This window comes from Talpa occidentalis, unplaced genomic scaffold (genome assembly GCF_014898055.3).
Source record: "Talpa occidentalis isolate TD23 unplaced genomic scaffold, MPIMG_talOcc4v2.1 talOcc4.16, whole genome shotgun sequence".
Lineage (NCBI taxonomy): Eukaryota > Metazoa > Chordata > Mammalia > Eulipotyphla > Talpidae > Talpa > Talpa occidentalis.
The window spans coordinates 4,035,115-4,049,009 of NW_023601653.1; the positions used below are offsets into that span (position 1 = coordinate 4,035,115).

The 13,895-nt window shown below is 42.2% G+C and overlaps 1 protein-coding gene and 1 long non-coding RNA gene across 7 annotated transcripts in view; one reads left to right on the forward strand and one right to left on the reverse strand.

Annotated features, from left to right (window-relative positions):
* MRTFA (myocardin related transcription factor A) overlaps positions 1-13,895 on the forward strand; it is a 140,791-nt gene that overhangs the window by 68,447 nt on the left and 58,449 nt on the right. The window lies entirely within an intron of this gene.
* LOC119247234 (uncharacterized) overlaps positions 1-13,895 on the reverse strand; it is an 89,225-nt gene that overhangs the window by 64,800 nt on the left and 10,530 nt on the right. The window contains exon 3 of one of the 4 annotated variants that reach the window (XR_005125685.1): positions 7,909-8,298. The exons of the other annotated variants lie outside the window; for them this stretch is intronic. This is a non-coding gene — a long non-coding RNA (uncharacterized LOC119247234). Of the gene's footprint in view, positions 1-7,908; positions 8,299-13,895 lie in introns of those variants that run through there. 4 annotated transcript variants of the gene reach the window in all.

A 13,895-nucleotide genomic window follows, 5' to 3' on the forward strand; every position in this document is an offset into this window, starting at 1 on the left:
TTAATCAGTTTATTCTTTTGCCCAGAATTTTTCAGTTTCTTATGGGGTAAGAAACTTAGTTTCTTATGACTAGTTATTTGGTCACTCTTATCACTTACAACTTTACAGGCTCCAGCAATGCTGAATTGTTTTTAGTTTCTAGAACAGCCTGTGCTTTTTAAAATTTCTATTCCTTTACATATAATCTTCCTTCTGCCTTGACCGTCCTCTCTCCACTTGCCAGCCAACTAGTGTCTGCTCATCTTTCAGGTCTCTCAGGGTGGCCTTCTCTGAGGTGCCATTCTGAGATGCCCATGCCTTGATTCCAGACTGAGGTGCACCTCCTCTTATGCTTGTCCTACACTTGGTAAAAATCACCTGCTTGATTATTTCATTGCGTTATTATTTCAGCAGGTCTCATCACTAAAAGTAAGCTCCTTGAATGCAGGGGTGGTGTCTCATTTCTATATTCCCAGTTTCTGGCACATAGCAGTTACAGTCATTTTTATTTGAGGATTAAGTAAATCAAATCAAATCTGAAAGTATTTTAATTTGAGAAGTAAAATACTATACAGATATAACAGTATTTTCATCGTTGACATTCTTGTAAGCATTAGGTCCTTTTTTTTGTTTGTTTGTTTTTTTGTGTTTTTTTAAAGGTTTATTTAATTTATTTATTTATACAAGCACTGGGTACAGTCAGAAGCGCGGGAGGGTGAGAGAATTCACGGGAGCCAGAGCGGGGAGCAGAGCAGGCAGAAGGACCGAAGCACACTGCTGAGGGGAGCAGCGGGCGGAGGAGAGGTCTGCGCGCCATGTGGGACCCTCCTCCGGTGGCCAGGGAGCAGCCGGGGATCGAACTGGCGCTGCAGAGGCTGCGGGCAGCTTCGCAACCCAGTGCTCAACCGCTGCGCCACCGGGGAGGCCCAAGCATTAGGTCCTTTTAAACTCTAAAGTTTTGTGATCTGTGAATTGGTTCTGTTAGCGGGCCAACTAAGGGGTATCCCAAGACTCCTAAATTTGCACTCTCTAACTAGGCTCTACCATTCACCATATAAAGACAAACATACTCTTAGTACATAAGACCTTCAATAGAAAGGAATTTAAATAGAATTAGTGTGCAATACAGAGAAGAGAAAGCAAACCCAAGTGAAGCCCCCAAAGTTACCCATCCCCTTGTGGGTAAATGCCCAGCCACACAGGGTTGGCGCAAAGCAGCACTACTGAGGCCCCAAAGCCTGCCACAAGTCTATGACATTTTCTGGTGGGCACCCATAGGAAAGGGGCAGAAGGGGCCAGACAAGTCTGCAAAGAAGAGAACAAAATAAAAGGACTAGTTAAGATAAATTCTACCATTGTCAGCCCCCCTGTGATCCCTCTTAAGTCTCTTCAAAGTGTCTCCTTTCAGGTCCCCCAGTCTTGGTACAAGTCCAACACTGAGAAGCAAGTGTGGCTTCTTCACAAGTCTCTGCTCCACGTGCCGCCTCCAGGCACGACTACTCTTCCAAGACTCCTTTTATCTTCCCCTCACTGCTCAGCTCCATCCTTCATTAGGTGGAACAGGGAACTCCCCATTTTAGATTACACTGTTAAAGTTGTAGGGGAACAATTCTGGTTTTGTTTCATTCTTTTTCTCTAACTGCAGGTGGCCAGATGTCCATATGTCCTGCTAGCCCAGATGAGTTCACCTTCTCTCTATCAGCCTTACTTGCTTTCCCTCAGAAGCTGATTAAATGTATTTCAGTTTTCCCAGTCTTCCACTTATCCTACTTTTTTCCTAAAAATTGAGGTACCGTTGATTTGCAATACTATATAAATTTCAGGAGTATACAGTACTTTCACACCTCAATAAATGTATATGCTATACCCTACCCACCCCGAAGGTCTAGTTACCATCTGCCACTATCCACTTGACTTCCTTACCCCATTCCTTTCTCCTCCAGTAACCACCATTTGTTATCAGTCTAAGGTATTTGTTTTGTTTCCTTATTCTCTGTAGATGAGTGAAATCATACAGTGTTTGTCTTTCTCTTTTGGGCTTGCTTTGCTTAGCGTAATCGTAATGATTTGCTTCATGTGTGTGACTCCATTTCCTTGCCCTACAACCACTGATAAGTCATGTTTCAGTGGCTCTAGTTTTCATACATTATGTAGTCTTTATTTTACAGTATATAAAAACATACATGTTGTTGGTAGTCTAGAAAGTCTCTGGAGAACCTTGAGTCTTCTATCAATTACAATGGACTGCTGGTTTTGAAGGTTTCCTCACCATCCCTAGCTCTCATCCTGTGAACCCACTGGAGCAGAACAACAGTCTATATGTAGTTTAACCTCACTCATATTTTATTATTTAGAACTTGGCTGCCATGTCACTTGATTTATTGCACTGGGAAGAATTAAGTTTCAATTTTCTCTTGTTCCTTCCTCTGAGGGAGCTTGCGTCATTGAGAAATGTTTAACCTCATTGCCTTGCATTGGGGCTGGAAATTTGCCTAAGGGAACTTGAAGCTGGCAGTTTTTTTACTCAGATTTCCCCTTCTGGGGAGGGGGATTTCAGTGGGATCTGCCAAAACAGGAAGATGTTGGGAAAGTTTTTAGCAGCAGAGCTATTGCCATTGAGTTACTGAAAATATTTGAAGAGTATTCTGGAGATGAACATAGGCATTTGGAAATCCCTCTGGGAAAATAACTGTAGCTTCTACCTGGTGTAACCAAAAATTCAGGCTGAGAAATTTAGTTGTTGGTTGTATGGTATATTGTTAAAAGAAAACTTTGTCCAGTTGGATGAGAAAGAGAAGCTAATTAGGGCCTCCCTGGTGGCGCAAGGGGTTATGCACTGCACTATGAAGCAAAACTTTTGCAGCCTCTGCAGCACTAGTTCAATCCCCAGCCGGCCAGAGAGAAACCCACATGGCGAAGCCATGTATCTGTATCGCCTGCTGCTCCCCTCAGTAGTGTATTTCAGTCAGTCTGCCTGTTCTGCTCCCCACTCTGTCTCTGGTGAGTCCTCTCACCCCCTGCATCTCTGGCCTGTACCCTGGTTCTTGTATGCATAGATAAATAAATCTTAAAAAAAAAAGAAAGAAAGAGAAGCTAACTAGAGAAAGTTTGAAGGCTGAGGCAAATCTCTATGGACTATTGGGAGAATTTGGCTTTTTTCCAATTCTGGATTATCCTAAGAGTAGATAATCACAGAGATTTAGTTTGGAAAATCTCTTTCAAGTTCTTACTGATATTGTCAGTGTATTCTGTTTGCACATGTGCCTTGTTACAAACAAGATATTTGCCCAGTAGGACTTAGGATAGCTTTTGTGTCCAAATAATGATCTCCCTATCGGAGAAGGTGTGAACAGTAGATGTTTAGAATATGACTATTTTTGCTTGTTTTTATCTTTGTGTCACAGATAAGGACAAGTTACACAGTTGCTTCCCAGTATGGCATGGTAAGCTGAGCAGGCCCTAGGCCTTGAGAAGAAAGGAATTCTGTAGTAGCTTTGTGACTTCTGGAAAGTTGAAAATCACTACTTAATACAAATCAAGGCATTCATGTCCATTCTGAGAGAGAGTTGTGTGCATCCAGCAGGCTATCTCTCTATGCAAGGCCCCTACTCTTAGTTAGCATGAAGGATGGAGGGTTTAGAATATGCATGGCTAATGTGAGACTTTACTTTTCAAAAAGTCAGCAAGTATTTATTAGTTATTGATTATGTACTTAACTGTCTGGTTGTTACTCTGGAGATTTCTGTGAGGTAGTGGGAATAAGTCCAAGACTCAGGAAATTTATATTCTTGTTGGAAATACAGAAAATGTAAGAGCCTAAGAAAAAGAGAAATGACTTCAGGAAAATTTCACAATGGAGGTGAGGTTGGAGCAGGACCGAAGAAGGCAAGTGCAATTTGACAAGTAGGCACAAAGAGTCAGAGGAAGGAAGAGCAAATCAGATGGTGTTCAGATAGGGCCAGCATCCTAGGAAAAGATCTGGAAACTGGGCTAGGTGTGGTATGTAAGGAAGAGGAACTTTTCACCTTGATTAGATGTGTGGGATAGTTGGGCGATTGGTTGAATAGGTAATAAGAGCTGCATTACTGAGGACCCCGAGTGGTAGAAATGTATTGTAAACTCTTAAGTAATTAACTGTTTAGTTTTAGAAAGTTATTGTAAACTCTTGAGTATTTAATTGTTTATCAAACCATTTCTCTCAGTAATTTTTAAAGATTTATTTTTTATTTATACAATAGCTGGGGTACAGGCCAGAGGCGCAGGAGGGTAAGAGGATTCATCAGAGACAGAGTGGGGAGCAGAATAGGCAGATAGAAGGCACTGCTGAGGGGAGCAGCGGGTGCAACAGGAGAGGTCAGCCCGCCATGTGGGAATCTCCCTGGCTGGTGGGGAATTGAACCCGAGCTGCAGAGACTGCGGACAGCTTCACAGCGCTGCGTTCAACCTGCCGTGCCACTGGGGAGGCCCAATTTTTAAATTGAAATTTTTATTGCTATAATTATAGATTTATAGGCAGTTGTAAGAAATAATAGAGATCACCTGCATGCCATACTTAGTTTTTAATTGTGAAGTTTGTGGAGTCATTTTGAAAGTTGCGTAGATACATAAGATATTACACCTGCTTTTTCACAAGTATATAGGAAAAGCATACATATGTACTTCCTTTTTAGAAGATATATGTGTGTGTAAATATGTAGTGTATGACCAGGGTTGTTTAAGTCCCCCACATAGTGTATGACCAGGTTGTTTAAGAACTAGAGAAACAACAAACTACTTCTGGGAGGGGGTGAGGAAAGGCTTGTAGTCCTCGTGCTACATGAAAAGATTCAGCCCCTCATCTGTCCCCAAGGCCTGTGCCAGTTGTTAAGTGTATAATGATGAACACGATAGACAAGGTCCCTGGCCTCATGCAGTCTGAAATTGTGTGAAGGCAGATGAGTAATTATAATACAATTGAGTTGGGGTTATAATGGGAAATGGAGAATGCCATGGGAGAACAGAGCAGGGAGTGGTTCAGGCAATTCTAAGGAACATTACAGAATGGCCTGGCAGAGGAAGGATTTTTTTTTAAATTTTATTTTTATATTCCCCATACAATTGCAACCCCCTTATTTTGACCCCAGTCCCTCCTTTCCCTCCCCCCTCCCCCGCCATGTAGTGTGTTTCTGGTTCATAGTTGTTTGTTGATTTTAATTTTTTCTTTCTTATAGTTATTCTTTTTCCTTGTCCCTTATTTAGGTTTTCTAGATTCCTGCTATGAGTGAGACCATCCAGTATTTTTCTTTTTCTTTCTGGCTTATTTCACTGAGCATGATCCAGGAAGGATTATTTTAGCTGTGCTCTGAAGGGTGTTCCAGCAGAGAGAGGTGTGAAGGTGTGAAGTAAGATAACACACTTGAGGAAGTTATGGACTTTCCTTACAGCTGGTATTGAGAGGCATAATGGATGTGAGTGAGGGTCCCACAGTCTACCAGCCTAGATTTATATCCTGGCTTTACCACTTACTAGTTGCCCTTGTACAGTTACTTCTCTGTGTCTCGATTCCCCTGAAAATAGGCATAACAGAAATTCCAACTTTATAGATTAGGACTAAATTATTTAGGATAAACCACGCCCTTCGATTATTAGTTAGCACACAGCAGGTGCTCAATACTTGTTAGCTACACTGTGACTGCTGAGTACTGCTCTTAACTCTGAGAAGATGAATGGTAAGAAAATAGCTTAAAGGATCAAGAGGGACTTAAAACTGCATTAGGACTTTGGCCTTTATCCTCAGAGCAAGGGGAGGCCACTGTAGGGTTTTGAGTAGAGTCATTGCTTTAGAGTTGCATTTTTGAAAGCTTGTTCTGTTGGTATTTAGGTAGAGGGAGCCAAGAAAAGTGGCAGGGAGACCAACTAAGAGTCCAGATGAGAGATGGTAGTTTTGAGATAGTGGTTAGATCAAAATGACATTTGTTAATTAATATTTAATGCATGTGCCAGGTAGACTTCTAGACTGGCGATAGGTCTCTCATGGAGCTTATGTCTTAATGGTGGGAGGGAGGTCAGTGACAATGAACAAATATGTAACATAGTATGAGGAATGATAATTACTATTAAGAAAAATAGGTAAAAAGGATAAAGAGTCTAGGTTAATTTTAAAAGGGTGGTCAGGGAAACCTGTTTGAGATAGTTACTTTTTTTTTTTTAAAGATTTATTTATGCATACAAGAGCTGGGGTACAGGCCAGAGATGCGGGGGGTGAGAGGACTCACCAGAGACAGAGCGGGGAACAGAACAGTCAGACTGACTGAAATACACTGCTGAGGGGAGCAGCGGGTGAGGCAGTACAGGTCTGCTTCGCCATGTGGGTTTCTCCCTGGCTGGCCAGAGATCGAACTCATGCTGCAGAGGCTGCTTCATAGTGCGATGCTTAACCCCTTGCGCCACCAGGGAGGCCTGAAAGTTACATATATTTAAACAGAGACCTGAATGAAGTGAGAGTGAACCAAGCTTCCAGGCACAGGTAGGATCATGCTTAACATGTTCAAGGATGAGTAAGGATGGTGACAGGAGTGTGAGTGTGGAACGTATGCGGATTTTGTCCATCGTGTTAACCTAGAATTGCATTGAGCAGTGTCTGGCACATAGTGGGTGCTTGGTGAATACTTGTTGGATGGATAGGTGGGTAGGTAGATAGATGGAATTTTCAGTAAATGAATAAAAACTTGATTCATTTCTCAAACAAGTCTCGAAATCCAGGAGAGGGTGGGTGGAGCCCCCAACTTTCGCTAAGGTTAAGAGGTTAAGAAGATGGACTCAGAAGTTGGACTGTTAAATTCAGATCCTGGCTTTGCCATCTGCTAGATGTGTTAGCTTAGGCAAGTTATTTACCTTCTTGTTGCCTCAGTTTCTTCATCTGAAAAATAACAACAGCAGTACTACTTACCTCGTAGAATCATTGCATGGTCTTAGCACTGTTAACATGTTAGGTTGGATAGTTCATATTTGGGGCTCTCCTGTCTGTGTATTGTAGTGTGTTAGCATTATACCTGGCTACTAGGCCTACTAGATGCAGCCTGCAGTTGAAACAAGTAAAAATACCTCCATGTGTTGCCATATGACCTGCTGGGGGCAAAATTGCCCCCATTTGAGGACTTTTTTTGTGTGTGTGTGAGGATTAAAGTAGTTGATATGTGTACCTAGCATATGTATTGTTAAGGTCACCATAGTGGGCTTCTGAGGAAAAATAAGTGGGCAATTTAGACTCCTGTTTGTTATAGATAGTCCTCCCATTTGATTGGTTTAGTCTCCTATTTGATTAAGTAATAAAAACTTCAAAATAAAGTGCAAATTCTGATGGAGTATGAAAAAAAAATGGGTATGTCTATCCCCAGTAAGAGTATTTACACACACTGCCACTTGATGTGGCCAGAGTACCTTCCATTCATTACAGAATCTCTCGCCCTGCCTTTACATGCAAAGATGTCTCTCAATTTGGAAATTCCTTCAAGATGGAGGGATAGCACTAATAGGCTGCCTTTGCAGCACCTGGGATTTGGGGACACTTTTTTGTAATATAGGCAATAACAGTCCAGGCCTTACCAGCTCTAGGGACTAATTTCAGTGCAATCTCTTTTTGCTTCCCCTTGTCTAGAGTCAGGCACTGATGATTACATAATATTACTAAAGGTTCAGTCATCAGTGAGCATCTGGTTGAAAAATAGTAGACTAGATGCTGAGGGTATCCACATAGTAGAGCCCTGTTTTCATTTTGGGGCAAAATAGAGTCTGAAAAGCGATGTTAATCCTTTTCTTCAAAGAATTTAGCATTCAGTGGGAGAGAGATATAGCTATTATATTACAAAATAAGAGAAATTTTTATGCTGAAGGTATAGCAGGTGGAGTGATCAGTTGTTTTTCTTTTTTTTTTTTTTTTTGAGGTGAATTAGAGAAAATGTCTTCAAAGTTTTGAGCCAGGGTTTTAGATGATGGACATGAACAGGTGGCTGGACTGAGTTCCCTAAAAGATTAATGTACATAAGAGTCCATTTCAACTTGGAATGTTTCATAATTTTAAAGAGTAAAGTGTCCTTTGTCACACACCTTGATTCTCAGTTGAGGATTCTGTTTGATCAGACCCTTTTACTAGGGTCTCTTAAACCACTGTTTTGTTGTGCTTCACCTTGTTATTTTGATTGCTTGAATTTGGGGGGATGAAGTTTAAGATCTGGATTCAGGTAACCTTTGATTCTGTATTTCATTCATAAAAATATAAGTGTTAGAGGTATTGCTATGTCCAGATGCAGCATTTCTTGAGCTTTTCTGAGAATTTGAAACCTAAAGAATTTGAGAAATCTAGGTTAATTTTTTCAATTACAAAGCAACTTGGTGGCTAATTTTGAATTTTTATAATTTTCAGTTATAGAACAAAGTATTTCTTAAACTTTTACAGAGAAGACTCATCACCCCCAATGAACTTTGACTTTTTAAAAACATCAGCATTTACGTTTAAAGCTATGAAATTATTTTCATCTAAATTTAACTGAATTTTTTCAGTGGCCCCAGGCAGCCTTAGTTTGTGTTTTTTCAAAATACCCTGGGAAATGTTGATACCTTAGCAGTACAGTCTTGACAAAACATTTCCTTGTTGAGTAGTATCAGAATCTCAAGAAGGACACGCTACTGTTTTTGAAATTATGAAGCATTACAAATTGGATGTTTTTCTCTGAGTAGAATACCTTTGCAGGAGCTCAGTTAACTCCCTATCTTTTTCTTTTTTTTTAAGATTTATTTATTTATGCATACAAGAGCTGGGGTACAGGCCAGAGGTGTGGGAGGTGAGAGGATTCACCAGCTGGGGTACAGGCCAGAGGTGTGGGAGGTCAGAGGATTCACCAGAGACAGAGTGGGGAACAGAACAGGCAGACTGATGAAGTACACTGCTGAGGGGAGCAGCGGGAAGACAGGGGAAGTCTGCTGCGCCATGTGGGCAGCTCCCTGGCCGGGGATCGAACTCGTGCTGCAGAGGCTGCGGACAGCTTCATAGGTTGTGTCTTAACCCCTTGTGCCACCAGGGTGCCCCTTAATTCCCTATCTTAAAGGGCTACAACTTCTTCTAGATTCCTGTATTGCAGACACTTGGCAGTTAAAGGGCTCTCCTGTTTCACATTCCTCAGATTGGAGCGTGTACGCATTTATGTGAGTTAGAGGATTCATGTCTGTGAAGCAAAACATGTAACCCACATAAGTAAGTGGCTGCTGGGCATCCTGATTTCTAAGGAGAATATCGGGATTTGAAAAAGAATTTGCTTTTATTTCAGAGGAGATAAGAAAAGGGAATGAGACTCCTACTGGAGGAGTTCTAGTTGCTTTTGACTTTGAAAGATGCAAGAAATCAAAGACAGTGAGGTAATGAGAAAGAGCCAGCAGAAATGTATGCAGTTTGACATCATCTGATCATCTCCCACCCCCAACTCTGCTTTCTAATTTTGTTGGCCGTTCTCATGTGGGGAGCCTGGTTGGCTGGTGGTGTCTGGACTGCTGGAAAAGAGCAAATGGCATATGTAACAAGGCTGTCACAGTTATGCACAAATTAGTAGGTTTCTGGCATTGTTAGCTCAGCTTTCCTGCACCTAAAGGGACGAACCTTTCTCTAGTTTCTGGCTAATACACTGTGCATCTGGAGACCTTTCAGCAGAATGGAATGGAGGACTGTAAGGGCATGCAGAAGGTTCGGAAGCTTTACTACCTACTGGCTTCCCTGTGCATTGATGATAGCAGGGAGAGTGGAGAGAGAGCAAAAATGTGTCCTTCATGGTATTAGGTAGGAAAAAATACCCTAAGGTTCCCTGAAAGCATGAGATTATCTACAGTGAACTATCTTTGTACAGGAGGTCCTAACCACTAGTAAGAGAAAAGGATGTAGGGCCTCTCTGGTGGCGCAGCAGTTGAGCGCTGGGCTGCGAAGCTGCCCGCAGCCTCTGCAGCGCTGGTTCGATCCCCGGCCGCTGGCAAGGGTCCCACATGGTGCACAGACTTCTCCTACTGTGCCTGCTGCTCCCCTCAGCAGTGTATATTGTCAGTCTGTCTGTTCTGCTCCCTGCTCTGGCTCTGGTGAATTCTCTCACCCTCTTGCACTTCTGACTGTACCCAGTGCTTCTATAAATAAATAAATCTTAAAAAAAAAAAAGAGAGAGAGAGGAAGGGATGTAAAAGTATGACATTCTTGGGCCTCCCCTGGTGGCGCTGGTGGTTGAGCGCAGCTCTGTGAAGCTGTCCGCAGCCTCTGCAGCGTCGGTTCGATCCCGGCTGGCCGGCAAGGGTCCCACATGGCGGGGCAGACCTGTCCTGTCTCGCCCGCTGCTCCCCTCAGCAGTGTATTTTGTCAGTCTGCCTGTTCTGTTCCCTGCTCTGTCTCTGGTGAATCCTCTCACCCTCCCGCGCATCTGGTCTGTACCCCGGTTCTTGTATAAATAAATAAATAAATCTTTAAAAAAAAAAGGTATGACATTCTTAAAGATGTAGGCTTTTACTTCAGTGTAAAAAATTATAGCGTATACTTGAAAATTCTGTCCACGTTCCCCTCTGCTTCCTAAAGTCTTCTGTTAGCACTGCCTAGTTTCATTGTAAAGAGAAATTTATGGGGCCAAATCAGTTGGCCCTTAATGTCACAGAGGAAATATTTTCTTTTTGTGTTGTACATTCTGCCTTTAAAATCTTTAAATAGCCACTATTGTTTTTGAAGTCATTTGTAAGAAATAAATATTTTTAAAAGATAGTTAAAACATTTTTGAGGATGTGATTATAGGGAGGCAGGGTTTTTATGGTTTTGGTTTTTCTTGAGAAACATACTAATTGCTGTGTCTCTTTCCTCCTGGAAGAAGTGATTACTCAAAGGCACAACCAGTTAGGAAAATCTCTCATTTTGGTTTTCTGGTTTCAGAAGATTCTGCTTGCAGTAAAGGACCAGTCTGCCATGTGCTCTGGCATCTGTGCCCACATTGTGTGCAGGCCTCAGTGCCACGCCTGCTCTTCAGATGACTCGGTATCAGAGTCAGAACAAGGAATCCTGGGGAAGACTGACTGGCTCCCTATTTGCGGCGCAGTGGGGGATGGTTTTTATTTAATGTGCTAGGACACGTAATGATGTAGACAGGTACTCATGGTTTGAGACACCCTAAAGGAAAGCTAGTTCCAAGCATGATCTTTGCAGGCACACAGCTGTGAATTCATTGACTGTGGATTTAGTCATGTTCAACAGACCCTTTTTTCATATTGCTGCCCCTGTTTCCTACATTTTGTTTTTATCTGTGTAGGGAAGATCATGGGCTGGCCTAAAGGTGGAAAATGAAAAACAAGAGTAATAGAAGAAACCATTTGCTGTTTATCTGACATACTGATTATTGATTGATTGTCTCACTAAGTTCACCTTAAAGCCATATGAATTTAGTGATGTTATTCCCATTTTCAGGTGAGTTGAAAGCTCAGAGAGGTTAAATGACTTTGTCACCTACCCAGAGGTGTTAGGTGGTGAGAACAGGAATTGAACGAAAGTCTGGGTCTCTGATGCCAAGTGCAGTGTCCTCAGCCACTATATTACTTTGCCTCCATCCTGCTGCTGAGAAGTAGCTCCCAGCAGGTCTTGGGCAGAAGAAAAAGCGCTCCAGTTCTCTTGGTTGAGTTGGTTCTTTTGTTTACTGTCTGTGCTGCTTCTCCCTTCTCCCCCAGAACTTAGCCTGTGCATCACATACACTACTCAGTAAATATTTATTGAATAAACAAGTGTGTGCAATTAACCATGGAAACTGAAAGTGAACTGAGATTTTTGTAAAATTTGTGTAAGCATGCTGTATTTGTAAATATGTTAAAGTACATCTTAGACTAGACTAGTATTTTATCAGGTTTATTCCGACATTTGAATAAGAATAACATATTTAGGTGTTTGAATAAGAATAAAAGGTGCAATCCCATGGGATTTCTGGAGATCATCAATGGTCTGAACTCTCATTTCCCTCTGCCCAGCCATCCTCCCAGTGCTGGTCTTGTCCCTCTCCGTTTTCATACTGCCATCAAAGGGACCTTTCTGCTCTTCTGTATCCTCCGTCCTGCCAGTAAATTGTTATTTTCACACCTTTTGCTTTTGTACATTCCTCTCCTTTTGGTTGGAATGCCCTTCCTCATCCTTTTGGTTTGACTCCCTGCTCCACATCATTTCGGGCTGGGCTGGGCTGTCTTCTCTGAGTCCTCCAAACCCAGGTGGGCCCCCCCCTTCTGTGTTCTTGTCAAGCATTTATGGGAATGGATGGTGTAATTGGCTACAAGTCTGCCTCTGTTTCTTTGAGTGACGTGTATTACATACTCCTTGAGGTCAGGGACTTGGGGGTTTCATCTGTCTGTGTCACAGCCTGGCATGTGGAGAGCAGACAGTAATGTGAGAAGAAAACAAAATGAAACAAAATAAAGGGTATAGTTTGCCGAGTCCCACCATAAATCTTAGAGAACCATCCCATTTTAGAGATGGCGGACAACCTGTCTGCGCCAGCCCCCCCTTTTTACAGGGGAAGGTGCTGACTTCTTGAGGTCATGCAGCATAGCAGAATAGGCAGGACTCTTGTCTTCCAACCCAGTGTCCTTTCTTTCATTGCTTTTGAGGGGAATTTTTTTTTCCGCTTATTTTAAAGACAGGAGTTATTTAATGTAGAATATTTAGAAGGTAAACAGAAGACAAAAGCGTCTTCCTATTCCCACCTCCAGATCCAAATACTCTCCTCTCTGTTTAGAAGTGTGTGTGTCCTGTAGCATGTGGTGACAACAGCTTGCACTTTTGGATGCTTATGGAATAGGCCCTGCTTGAAGTACACTGACTTACTTCTCACAGCATCCCTATAAGGTGGATTCTGTTACCCCCACTTTAAAGAATGAAGAAATGGAGGTTTAGAGGCATCAAAAATATTTCAGGGTCACACAGCTAGTGAATGGTGGAGCCCAACATTTAAACCCAGGCAGTCTAGCTGTTACACACTTTGTCTCTATACATAATATTTCATAATCTACTTTTTTTTTTATTTATTTGTTTGTTTGTTTGTTTTGTTTATACATGCACTGGGTACAGTCAGAAGCACGGGAGGGTGAGAGAATTCACCAGAGCCAGAGCGGGGAGCAGAGCAGGCAGAAGGACCGAAGTACACTACTGAGGGGAGCCGCGGGCGGCAGGAGAGGTCTGCGCGCCATGTGGGACCCTCCTCTGGTGGCTGGGGAGCAGCCGGGGATCGAACTGGCGCCGCAAAGGCCACGGGCAGCTTCGCAACCCAGCGCTCAACCGCTGCGCCACCGGGGAGGCCCCATAATCTACTTTTTAAGAAGATAGAAAATCAGTTTATATACAGTAATATCCACCCTTTCTAGGGGTACAGTCAAATGAGTTTTGATATAAACCGCCACAATCAAGATCTAGAGAGTATTTCCATCAAAAGGTTCCATTGCATTCTCAACTCCTGACAACCACTGATCTTATTTCTGCCTTTATTATAATTTTGCCTTTTCTTGTATTTTGTATAAATGCAATCATTTAGTATGTCTCTTCATTTAGCATGATGTTTCTGAAATTTGTGTTGTTGCTTATAGCCATATTTATGTTGTTTTTTTAATTGCTTGGTAGTTGTTATATGTGTCTCACAATTTTTTACTCTGTTTACAAGTTGAAGGACATTTGGGTTATTTCTAGTTTTTGACTAAAATTAAATTTGCTATGAATATTATTTTTAAAAGATTTATTTATTTATGTATACAAGAACTGGGGTACAGGCCAGAGGTGTGGAGGGTGAGAGTATTCACCAGAGACAGAGTGGGGAACAGAACAGGCAGACTGATGAAATACACTGCTGAGGGGAGCAGCGAGCGAGTCAGGAGAGGTCTGCTGCACCATGTGGGTAGCT